The sequence below is a fragment of the Acanthisitta chloris genome, unplaced genomic scaffold, assembly GCF_000695815.1.
Source record: "Acanthisitta chloris isolate BGI_N310 unplaced genomic scaffold, ASM69581v1 scaffold6834, whole genome shotgun sequence".
NCBI classification, from domain to species: domain Eukaryota; kingdom Metazoa; phylum Chordata; class Aves; order Passeriformes; family Acanthisittidae; genus Acanthisitta; species Acanthisitta chloris.
In genome coordinates, this window is record NW_008669760.1 from 20,501 (window position 1) to 31,718 (window position 11,218).

Here is an 11,218-nt window from a genome sequence, read left to right on the forward strand (position 1 = left end):
AGAATAACTTTGAGTCAACAACCAAATGACTGATGACTTTGCAATGTACGCACATATCCAGAGGGCACTGCCTGCTGGGTTGCAGAAGAGCTCCTCCCTCCTTGCTGATCTCACAGTGCTTGAGCCAAGGAATTTGTACAAATAAATTCAAAGTATTATTCCAAAGGACAATGACTGGGGTGATGTTGCAAGAGAAGAAAGAAGCCTTTGGCATATAAACTCTTTGTCTCCATGCCCTCCCAGCCAGCCTCAGTTGTTCCTGGTTAAGCAGCTGCAAGGTGCATGCAGTGACTACACCAGGGTGAAAAGAGATGTAGAATTAGACCAAAAAAACATGGAAAGAGGGAGTGTGGGTGTTTGAGATCACAGGTACAAAGTATGCAAAGCAAATCATTTAGGGCAACACATGCTCCTTTGAGCTGTCATCAACAGACACTGCCTCAAAATTCAGACCTAAAAGTGAGCATGGACTAGGTATGAAATAAGGTCAAAGAGCTGTGAAGAAATGTTCTATCTTCAGTAATACAACAAAGCAGGGAAAACAAAAGTGGAATACCTTTGGCAGACAACAATGCTACTCTCCCATCCAACTGAGAAAACATAAGGCCTGTTTCCCACTTGCTTCCACAGCTAAACACTTGACGTGTTGTCAGCCCTCTAAATGAGTGCTATATTCCTCTCTTTAGAAAAACAAAATTCAGTCAGATTTTACTAAGGGAGGACAAGCACATCTCCCTTTTTAAAGTCAAGGCTAACATAGAGGAGACAGGGAATCTGTGCTGCAATCTTGAGAAGCGTTTCGCTCCCCAAGCTTTTCTCCAAGATTGAAATTGCAGATGTAGATAGGTCTGGAGACAGAAGGGGCAGCACCAAGGCACGTGAGGCTGACCCAGTGTCAGTGGGTCATGACCAGATGAAGTTATATGAATCTCTGAGCAGCAGCTTTAAAGCCATTAAGTTCCTTTTACTCCCTGAGAAAGTTACCGACACTCTACAGAGCTGTTTCTACAACATGCCATGTGCTATCTACAATGAAGGATGAACACAATGGAGTTGTGTTCACAATGGAGATTGTGAAGCAGAAAAGTATTACAGATTACAGAGAAGGAAATGCATTACTAGGTCCCTGGTCTGGGCACAGACCTTTGACTTCCCAAGACTTGCACACAGTGTAAAGCATTCCCACTTCCATAGAAAAACTAGGATATGATGGTCAAAGGTCCATTTGTTGCCCCAGTACAGGCTCTCCATGCCCCCACCATTTCCAGTATTAACAAAATGCTCCCGTGGAAAGATGTGGAGGTGAAATGTGTACAGTTCCACACATTCAGAGGGAGTTTTGAAAGAATAAGTGCCTAAAAATCCTGAGTTTTATCTCGTGGATACATCAGTCAGGCTAGAATGGTGACCAGCCAGCTGGATCTGAAAACCATCTGGGGCTGACACGAGGGTAGCAGAGCATTACAGGCTGATCTGCTGCAACAGTAGACCTTGCACACGTGGCTGTTGCTTTACCTACTGACCTCTATCTCAACCCAGAAGTTTTCTCACTCTTACTCTTCTGATGATCTCCTCCATCCCATGAGGTGGGACCAAGCATGTGGCTCTGTGGGGCTAAGTTGCCACCTGGGGGTAAACCACACCAGGCACATTTAGCTGCAATGGGTTTTATGGATGCTTTTTTTTTCCTGTTAGTTTTGTTTCAAGTATTACCAGCTTTACTCATCTCCAACTTTCTGTACCTCAGTTCCCCACCTGTATTCCTCTCTCAGGGCATAAAGCAAACAGCTTATTTATTAGTTACCCCACTAATAAGGACAGTCCACACTGTCACCATTGAGGTTTCACAGCCACCACACTTCACCTCTGAGGAGATGTTAAAGCCTAAAAACCCCAAAATGGCATCACCCATCCATCGTCCTTTCTCACCCACATTAGTGCCACGTGCTGCAGTTCTGATGCTGAGAAGCAGTACTCAGCAGGACTCTTCTCCTGTGAAAAATAACCAGATTTATGAAAATGTGCCTTGTTTTGAAATATCTGAAACAATCTAGTTTTAATATAAAGAAAACTGAACTGCCAAAGGCTAAGTGCATAAAGCTGTGACTGAACAATAAATCTGTCAACAAAAACATCTCCAAGCAATAAAAATGTGTACTATGGCTCAACTGCAACCTTCCCTAGCCTGATCCACACCTGAAGCAGACAGCAAGCTTCCAGACATGCTGTTGTCTCATGGGAACAGGAGATCATATGCAGAGCATTTCATACCATGTGTTTCAAATTAAACAGCTTTCAACAAGACCCTCACAGGAACCATCCCAGTGGGCCCCCACGTGAACTCTGCAGCCAAAGCTGTTCCATGGGGTTACCTGAACATCATGGACATCTACAGGCAGCCAGCAGAGCATCTCACCAAGAGACTGCAACTACCACAAACATCAGTTTAACTTGTACCAAAGTGAAAAAATGTTCTGTATTTTACTGGGCAGATGGGTCCCAATACAGATATTTTCTGAAGCACTCTCAGATGTCTCTGTGTTTATCTCAGTCATCAGTTTTTGCTCAGCAATACAGCAACAGAAGATGGAAAAAAAAAAAACAAGGCTGAAACCTCTCTTTCAAATTTTAACACCCAAACTCAAAAACAAAAGCAAGAGCTTATTCTTACTTCTCCAAAAGTTGTGATCTAAAAGCAGCAGCACAGACTGAACATATTAGAGATTTCTGGCTACTGATCAGAGCCAAAGATGCTCTGATCCTGTAATGAGGAGAACAGTGAAGTAGAAAAGCCAAACTAGCAACAAGACAAAATACCAGCCCACCCTGATTCAAAGATGAGCTCACCAGACACTAATTATTTAGGCCAAGAGATGGCCTGGGAGAGGTTGTCCAAGCCTAGACAACAAAAACAAGGATAAGGACAAACATGTGAAAGCCACACTGCAAGCAGTAACTCTTACTGCTTACTTCTGAATTGTGTCTTGAAGACTTTAGCTCCAATGTGACCCAGTACAAACCTGTCTGATATCATCAGATTGCAGCAGCACAGCATTACAGTTCAGGAGACAACAGGTGGAACAGACTGTGACTGAAAGAAATCAGATACAAAATGCCAGATACATGCCAGAAATGAAATAAATCACACTTGAATTAACATGCCTGTTCTGCCTATCAACCCCCACCTTTTGTTTCAAACTGTTCACTACTGGTGTCTCTGCAAGCCTGGAAGGAGAAAAGGCTATAAATGCAGCAGTGAGAAGCCAGGTGGCCAGCACTGAGGCCCAACACTTCTTCAGCCTCATCCTTTCAAGCAAGTTTAGAACTAGACATCAGACAAGTCCAATTTGCAGGTTGGAGAGGCCCATTAGCTGGTTGTAGGGGCCTGAAATAAATCTGTATATGTGTTTTATTTACAAATTCTCTCCTTCATCCAGACATCTTTTATGCAGATGAATTGCCATATGAAATCCAGTGTTACAGCTCTATGTTCACTGTATCTTCCTCAGAAGCAAATGTAAATGCGAATGCTTGAGTCACATATGTATCACAATTTTTGAGCATGCATTTTAACTCCAGAAGGAACTTCTGCAGGTATAATCTTACTGATTTCAACATGGTTCTGCAAACAAATTTGTCCCAAGACATAGAATAACACAAGAGCTCATTCAGTAGAAGGGTTTGCAGTTTTCTGTCAACTCCCACAGGACAGCATGCCTAATCCACAGTTTGTTTTACATCTGTTTCCACTCTCAGAGGGGTCAAAGACCAAGTGGGGAACATACCACCCACAAAGACCTGTCTACTCATATTGCCGAAACCTGCCAAGGGTCAAGGGGGGAGGGGGGAAGGAAAGGGGAGGGGAAGGCAATCAAAACCCACAAAACCCCCCACTTCACCCACATTTTCTGTGGAAATTCTTTCATTCAGCTGTTCCTTATGAAGACAGGTCACCAGCACTGGAAATCCACTCCTGCCACAGCTGATAATTCACTGAATATATTGCATTGCATCAACGCATATCCAGCTTCTATGCACTGCAAGACTTGCAAAGCCTAGAAATCCTTGCTCCCTTTGCAATGGACAGAAAAGCAACAAACAGCAATCTATGAACACAGAGGATTCAGTCAAAAGCTATTTGCTAAACAGCAAACAAACACAACTTCCTGCTCTTGCTTCTCAAGTCAGCTGGGAACAAAATTCATTTGCATAACAGCTCAGGCCACATGCTTCTCAAACTCAAGCAGCAAGTATCCATGAAGAACATTATCAGCTGTTTCCACATTAGCGTATCTGTCTTAGGTAGTAATTCTTCAAACACACAGAGCACAGGTTTAACTTTACACCTGAGATTAAGTCTAGCAGTACTAGTGGAACCTGTGACCTGCATAAAACTGAGTCATGTAACCATTGGCAGGCTCATGACACTGCGTTCCCTTGTTGGCCTCACTGGCCAAAACATGCCCACTAGAGTCAGATATAGCCCAGATGTTGTCAGAGCTGCATTTCAGCCACAGCACGTGCCTACTCCAGCCACCTCAGAGATGGTCGCTGCAGCCAGAAAACATGCATTCTGCCATTTCTATGATCCAAATATAAACACTGCTGGCAATCCCTCACAGAAACACCATCATAGCTGAAGACATGATTCATGTCTCAGCAATGCATGCTCGCAGCCCAGAGAGCCAGCTGTGTCTGCAGCAAAAGGAATGTGGTCAGCAGGTCAAGGGAGGTGATTCTGCCCCTCTACTCTGCTGGTGTGAGACCCTACCTGTCCAGCACCTCTCCTATGAAGACAGGCTGATGGAGCTGGGGTTGTTGAGCCTGGAGAAGAGAAGGCTCTGGAGAGACCTCATTGTGGTTTTTCAGTACTTAAATGGGGCTTATAAAAGAGAGGGAGAGAGATTTTTTAACAGAGGCAGATAGTGATAGGACAAGGAGAGATTTAGATTAGATGTTAGAAAGTTCTTTACTGTGAGATTCATGAGGCACTGGCACAGGTTGCTTAGAGTTGTGGATGCCCTGTCCCTGGAAGTATTCAAGGCCAGGCTGGACAGGGCTCTGAGCAGCCTGATCTAATGAATGGCATCCCTGCCCATTGCAGGGGTTTAGAACTAGATGAATTTTAATGTCCCTTCCAAACCTAACCATTCCATAATTCTGTGATCTAGAGAGTAAATGTTCTTTGCTTGGGCATGGAGAATTTCAAGATACCACTTCGCACCCACCAGAAACTCCCATTCTTAACTCCCTTAAATAAGCCAATCTCCTGCTCATCTTATGGCAAAAGAAGAAAATAGAGAGCTGCTTTTCCACCATGTTCTCTTTTTTGAATCAGATCCAGGAATTTAAGTCTAGATGCTCTGCCAGCAAGATGACATGCTGATGATGTAAAGTCTCATCAAAAGGATTGAGGATATAAAGGAGATTTGCTGACACAAACACTCCAGCCCAAGTAATATGGGTCAGTCCATAAGGACAACAGAGCATCAGTTTGAAAGAGCAGAGCAAAGGTAAAGTAGACCAACCCATCCTTATCTCACAGGCTAGGAAAAGAGGCGTAAGAAGACTGAGTCATTTGTGTAAAGCTATAGGAGGAACTGGTCAGAGCTGGAGATGAAAATCAAGTCTCTTGAAATCCAGCTTAGTACATGACTACAAGACAGTCTGCTTTTCCTAAGAAAGCATATACTTAGTAAAGTGTGTCATTAAGAGCATCTCAGGAACATCCAGAAATACCTGCTGTGGGGTTTGTCTTTGCTGAAGGAGAGGAGGAACAAGAGTTTCCTATAATATAAATCACACGCAAATCAAAAATAATGGATACTGATATTTGGGGCATGAAGCACATTGAGAAATGAGGAAGTGAAGAGATAACACAAATGCATGAAGTAGCCTCCTCTCCAATGAATGGTTTGCTTGATCTTAGACAGATCCCAAATATTTCCCTTCAACGAGTCTGCATTCCTAACACTTCTACCTTTATTCCCAGTTCATGAACAGGGATTAATTTTGCCCTCACTCACCTGCACAAAAAACTGCTGACTTGAGTTTCTCTCTACTAACAGACTTGTTTTACAGCAGTTTCAAATCTATCCAGAGGGAGTAAAAGGAAAAAAAAATATTTTGAGTGTAGAAACTTACCATGCAAACACTTGTAACTGTTTTCTTGCTGTCAGGAATTATTGCGCCTTTAGGGGAAGCAAAAGCCAATAAAAGCCTGGATACAGTAGGACTACAGCTGAAAGCATAGGAAAAAAACTAACAGACTTGTTTTACAGCAGTTTCAAATCTATCCAGAGGGAGTAAAAGGAAAAAAAAATATTTTGAGTGTAGAAACTTACCATGCAAACACTTGTAACTGTTTTCTTGCTGTCAGGAATTATTGCGCCTTTAGGGGAAGCAAAAGCCAATAAAAGCCTGGATACAGTAGGACTACAGCTGAAAGCATAGGAAAAAAATGTGTAAAATATTATTGTATGCCACCAGAGAGACATTTCTCTGAGTCTGTCAAAGCGTTTTCACAAAGAGGTGGAAGAGTGGAAAGGTTTATCCTGCTTTTTAATACAGAGAAGCCAAACAACAAAAAAATAGAGAGAAGGCAACTCAGCAAAAGAGCATGCTTAATCCTATTAAAATTAATGAGATTTCATCCTAGTCTCCACACACAAGTTCTACTAGGAGTTTCACTTAAGTGGATTTAAAACCAGATTTAGTTAAAGTGCTGCAAAGTCTCCTCAAGCCAAATGAATATAAATCCAACATAAACATAGATACAAAATTCAATGCAAATTTTATCAAGTCACTCCTCTCCCTTTTTCTTTCAGAAAACACATCTGAAACCAGGACACATCTGAAGTCTATGCTCCAGTGCTTTGCTGAACAATTGCATAAGCAGTTCTCCAGACCTGGCACCAAGTCAGATGGAGCCCAGGGAAGGCAAACCCAATGTTGTCCTGGAAAGTCATCATTAGCAGAAGCAGTGGTGGCTGTGAAGAGAACTTGCTGAATGTCTCAATAAACTCATACAGAGGCCCTTGGACACAGACAACCACTCCTTCCCTCTCTATGTATTGAGAGAATGACAGAAGCAGCTGTGGGGACTTGGACACTCCCACAGCCACATCTGCAGAGCAAATTTAGTTGTCCTTTGGGGGCACAGCTCAACTGAAACTCCCCAAGCATAGGTGACAGCAGCTGTGGTGATGTACAGGGATAATCCAGGCACACAACTGCAATCTGCACCAACTGCACAGACCAAACTTCATGCTCAAATGGAGGACCAGCTGGTTCCTCAAGCAGGTGCAAGATGTACAATTGCACTGTGTGTCCTGCCACATGCATTGGTGGACAGTCCAGCTGGCTGCAAATAAATGAGTATCCATATCCCTGGCTCTCTGACCTCTGTTCCTTTCCTTACACCACACATCATCCTACAAGAAAAAAAACCAAACAAAGCAGTGTCCAGTGTGCTTTCCAAATGCTGACATGTTATTGTGGGAGATGGTAGGAAAGAATGTGATGGAAAATCCAGGCTCACACACTGTCATAATGGAGATCTCAAGTTCTGCAAAGTGCATTCAAAGATTGGTTTTCCCACCACGGTAGCCACTGAGGGCAGTGTTTCCATCCCATCCTGTCTGACTGCACCACACAGCACCAACCTGGTGTCAGTGCAGTAGCACATCCATCTCTCAGCACTGAAACCCAAGATCTGATCTTTGAGGCCATGCCCAGAACAGCAAAGAAAAATAAAGCCAGCAAAGGCAATGGATGACTGTCAGAAGTTTTGGCACCTATTCTGATCAACATTTAAAATTGTCCTGAGGAAACCTCAATCCAGTGAAATCACAGGAACAGCAAAGCAGAACCCTCAGCTAAATGCAGGCTTCTTACCTAAAGAACCAAATCAATGAGCAAGCCAGACAGAAAGTGCTACTCTACACAACAGTGAGGCAATCATGTGGTTCCACAGAGCATTCAAACCCACTTCCACAGTACTTGTCACTTGCTTTTGTTGGATAAGTTGTTCACAGGAACATACAGACATTCCTTCAAGAAGGGGATCCCCATACCGTGCTGGAGATAAGCTGTCCCTTCCCAAGTGAATTGCTGTACCACAAGCACCCTGGGCACCTTACCTGCATGGTGACTGTCTTGGATTGCCAGCAGTCAAAAGCTGGAAGAGCTATGATCAACATTTCAGAAGTGCACAACCAGGTCCTACCTGCACTAATTTTCAGTATCGTTACTGTCCCTGCAGTGCCAGCAGCATCCTTAGACCCCAGCTGTCAATTCACAAGCCCAGCTGACTCCACCAAATCTAAGCTGTAGAAAGGGAACCACAATAGACTGGAGGAATGAACGTGCTGAATGTTTGCTACCATCAAGCAAGAAAGGGTTCAATCGCAGTTTACCTTACAGGACTTCTTGGCTTCCTAGTCAACAAAGTCAACAGCTGGGAAGGGAAGCAACCTTGCTGAGCCAGAGCACACAGTGTCAGATGGCATCCAGCAACAGCACACCCAGTAGGGATATTGCCCTCCCAGTCCTTTTAAGGGCAGGAGGGAAAAAGAAGCCACAAAGATCATCTAGTCTGGTTCCTGGCGCAGCATAAGCCATGGAGTTTCATCCAACAATTACAGTGTTGGGTGGGGGGTGGGAAGGGTATCTCATCTACTGCACAAATGAACTTTGCACCAGCTGTGTACATATGGATGAACAACTCCTTCAGAAAGGCATCCCATCCCAGTTTAAACACTTAGAAGGGCAAATGACCAGCTGGTGTGGATTGTCATAGCTCCAGGAGGGAGTTGTAGCAATGCACAACAGCTGAGGACCTACATGCCAGTTCTGGGGAATTGACTGCTTTTCCTTCTGCCTTTCCTAGTGCCCTGGTATTAGAAGCACAAAGCACAATTAAACACAAAGCAACAATTAAAGGGCAAGGATAAACCTAAGAGATACATTAGCAGTGTCTGAATGGGCTTGTATGCGGGGTCCAGAGACAAGAACAGAACCAGGTCAGGGCAGATGGATTTGAGCATGACTGTTCAGCACGTGCATGCAGGGGATGTAGAACTCCATATGGAGACAAGGTCTGCAAGAAAATGCATGACTCCCAGCCATCCTTGCCAATGCTCTGAGCCACAAGCCCAGCATCATTCAGAACATGCACAGAAGCCAGGATGAAACAGCCACCACAATAGATCTGCTTTGTGGGTACACAGCAGAGCAACACATTCTTTCCTACTTTATCTACGTTCCCCCATGATTTTTCACAGCAAATACACTGGCATAAACTCTTGCTGGTCTTGCTTAATGGTGCTTTCAGATTATAAACTGTGTTCAAGCATGGATGGTGATACATAGAGCACATGCTCAGTTAACACTATGTGTCAGAGCATGGGGAGACATCAGCAGAACTGTACACCAAAAGCTTCATAGAAGCTTTTATCCATGGCTTTAAAAAGAAAAAAGAGGCAAGAAACTCTACCCAAACAAATCAGTTCTTCACAGTTCCTTCAAGCAAAGTTTTGGACATTTCCAACATGCTTTAAACATCTCCATTCCTTAATGTCCCTGCAACATTTTCCCTTGAAAATTTAGTAACATACAACTGAAACAGTCTGCTAGTAACTTTAAAAGTACTTACATTACCTAACCCTGTAATCCAGGGTATGCATCCAGACATTTTAAATACATTATCAGGCCTTCAGCATGGATATTTTTCCATCTTTTGAAAAAAACCTTGAAATTTTGCTTGCAAATCACTCCCATTGCCTTCAAAAATCTGTGCCAGGAGACTTCCCTTAGAAGGCAGAGACTTCAGGTTGTATCAATGTTCCAATTAGGATTTCAATAGTAAATTGCCGGATGCAAAGCCTCTTTTCTGGCAGATGGGTTTATAAATCCAGCAGGGAACTTGCCATGAAAACAAAAAATAAAGATGCCTGCACCAACATGCTAAGAGCATGTAGCCTGGAATTTCCCCCAGAAATGTACTAAAACAATACAAGTGTGCATACATGCATTATAAACTAGAACCAAGCAGCAAACATGCACAGCATGTTGCTATTCTACTGCAGACATGAAAGCTAATAAAACTGGAGAGAGTCCTCCTAAACTATCCATTACCACACAATGGACTGCATTAACACATAGAGTAGTGGGTGATTATGGTAGATAGGCAAGATCAAAACAAAAACACATGTACTTGTGAGAGAGAAATACTGCATCAACATGCATGTTATAGCCTACTTTTCAAAACTACTTTTCAGTCACAAACCTTCTGAGGTCCAAAGGGCACCAGAAGCTCACTATCAGTGAGTTTAACTCACTCATCAAGGCTGCATTGCAACTTAGCTTAGAGAGGGGAGGATTAGTCTTTCTATGGGCTTGTTCCTCCAGCAAGCAGTCAGCTAACTCACTTGATCAGGAAACAGAAGTGGTGTTGCATGACCAAGCCTGGCAAGGAGTCAGTCAGCTGACGTGTAGGACATCAAGGCACTTCACTTGACAGGATCCTGTGACAGGTATTTTCTTTGCCAATCCTAGAAAACAAAGTCTGGGACACAGAAGGGAAAGTTAAAGGATTTGCTGAATTCACCAGAAGAAGACTCACTGCAATAGGACATCCCCACAGGATGATGCATTTGGAAGCCTGGTCAAAGAACAGTATTTATTCTTCCTACCATGTACTGGATTCCAGCTGACACCTTGCTGACATTTCCCAGGGTACAGTTAAACCTTCTCAAAACCTTTATTTAAGGTGGGATAAGGCATAGAAGATTCCAGTGTGATACCACACAAAGCAGGATGTTACAAGGGCAACCTCAACCGTAGACACTCAACATTATTTACTCAGGCACACGATATATTTACATATCAGTGCACGAACAGAGGTGACCTCCTACAGACACTGTATTTTTGAGGTGTTCACAGGGCCTAAAAATGTTCCGCTCAGGCAGCGAGTTCCTTGCTGAGTCAATCCGCTCGAAACTCAGTTTCCCCCAGAACCAAAACCACCCACGAGCAGACGCAGCGGAGCAAAGCCATCACTCGCACCGCTGTCCCGGCGCGGCTCGCAACTCACAGCCAAACAGATTTACGCTCCTGGAACAAATTCACTTGCAACTTCTGAGGCAGTTTGTGGGAACGGCAGCCGAGCTCCTGCTGCCCTCAGGCCGCGGTTATTCGTGGCTGAACCGACCCCGCG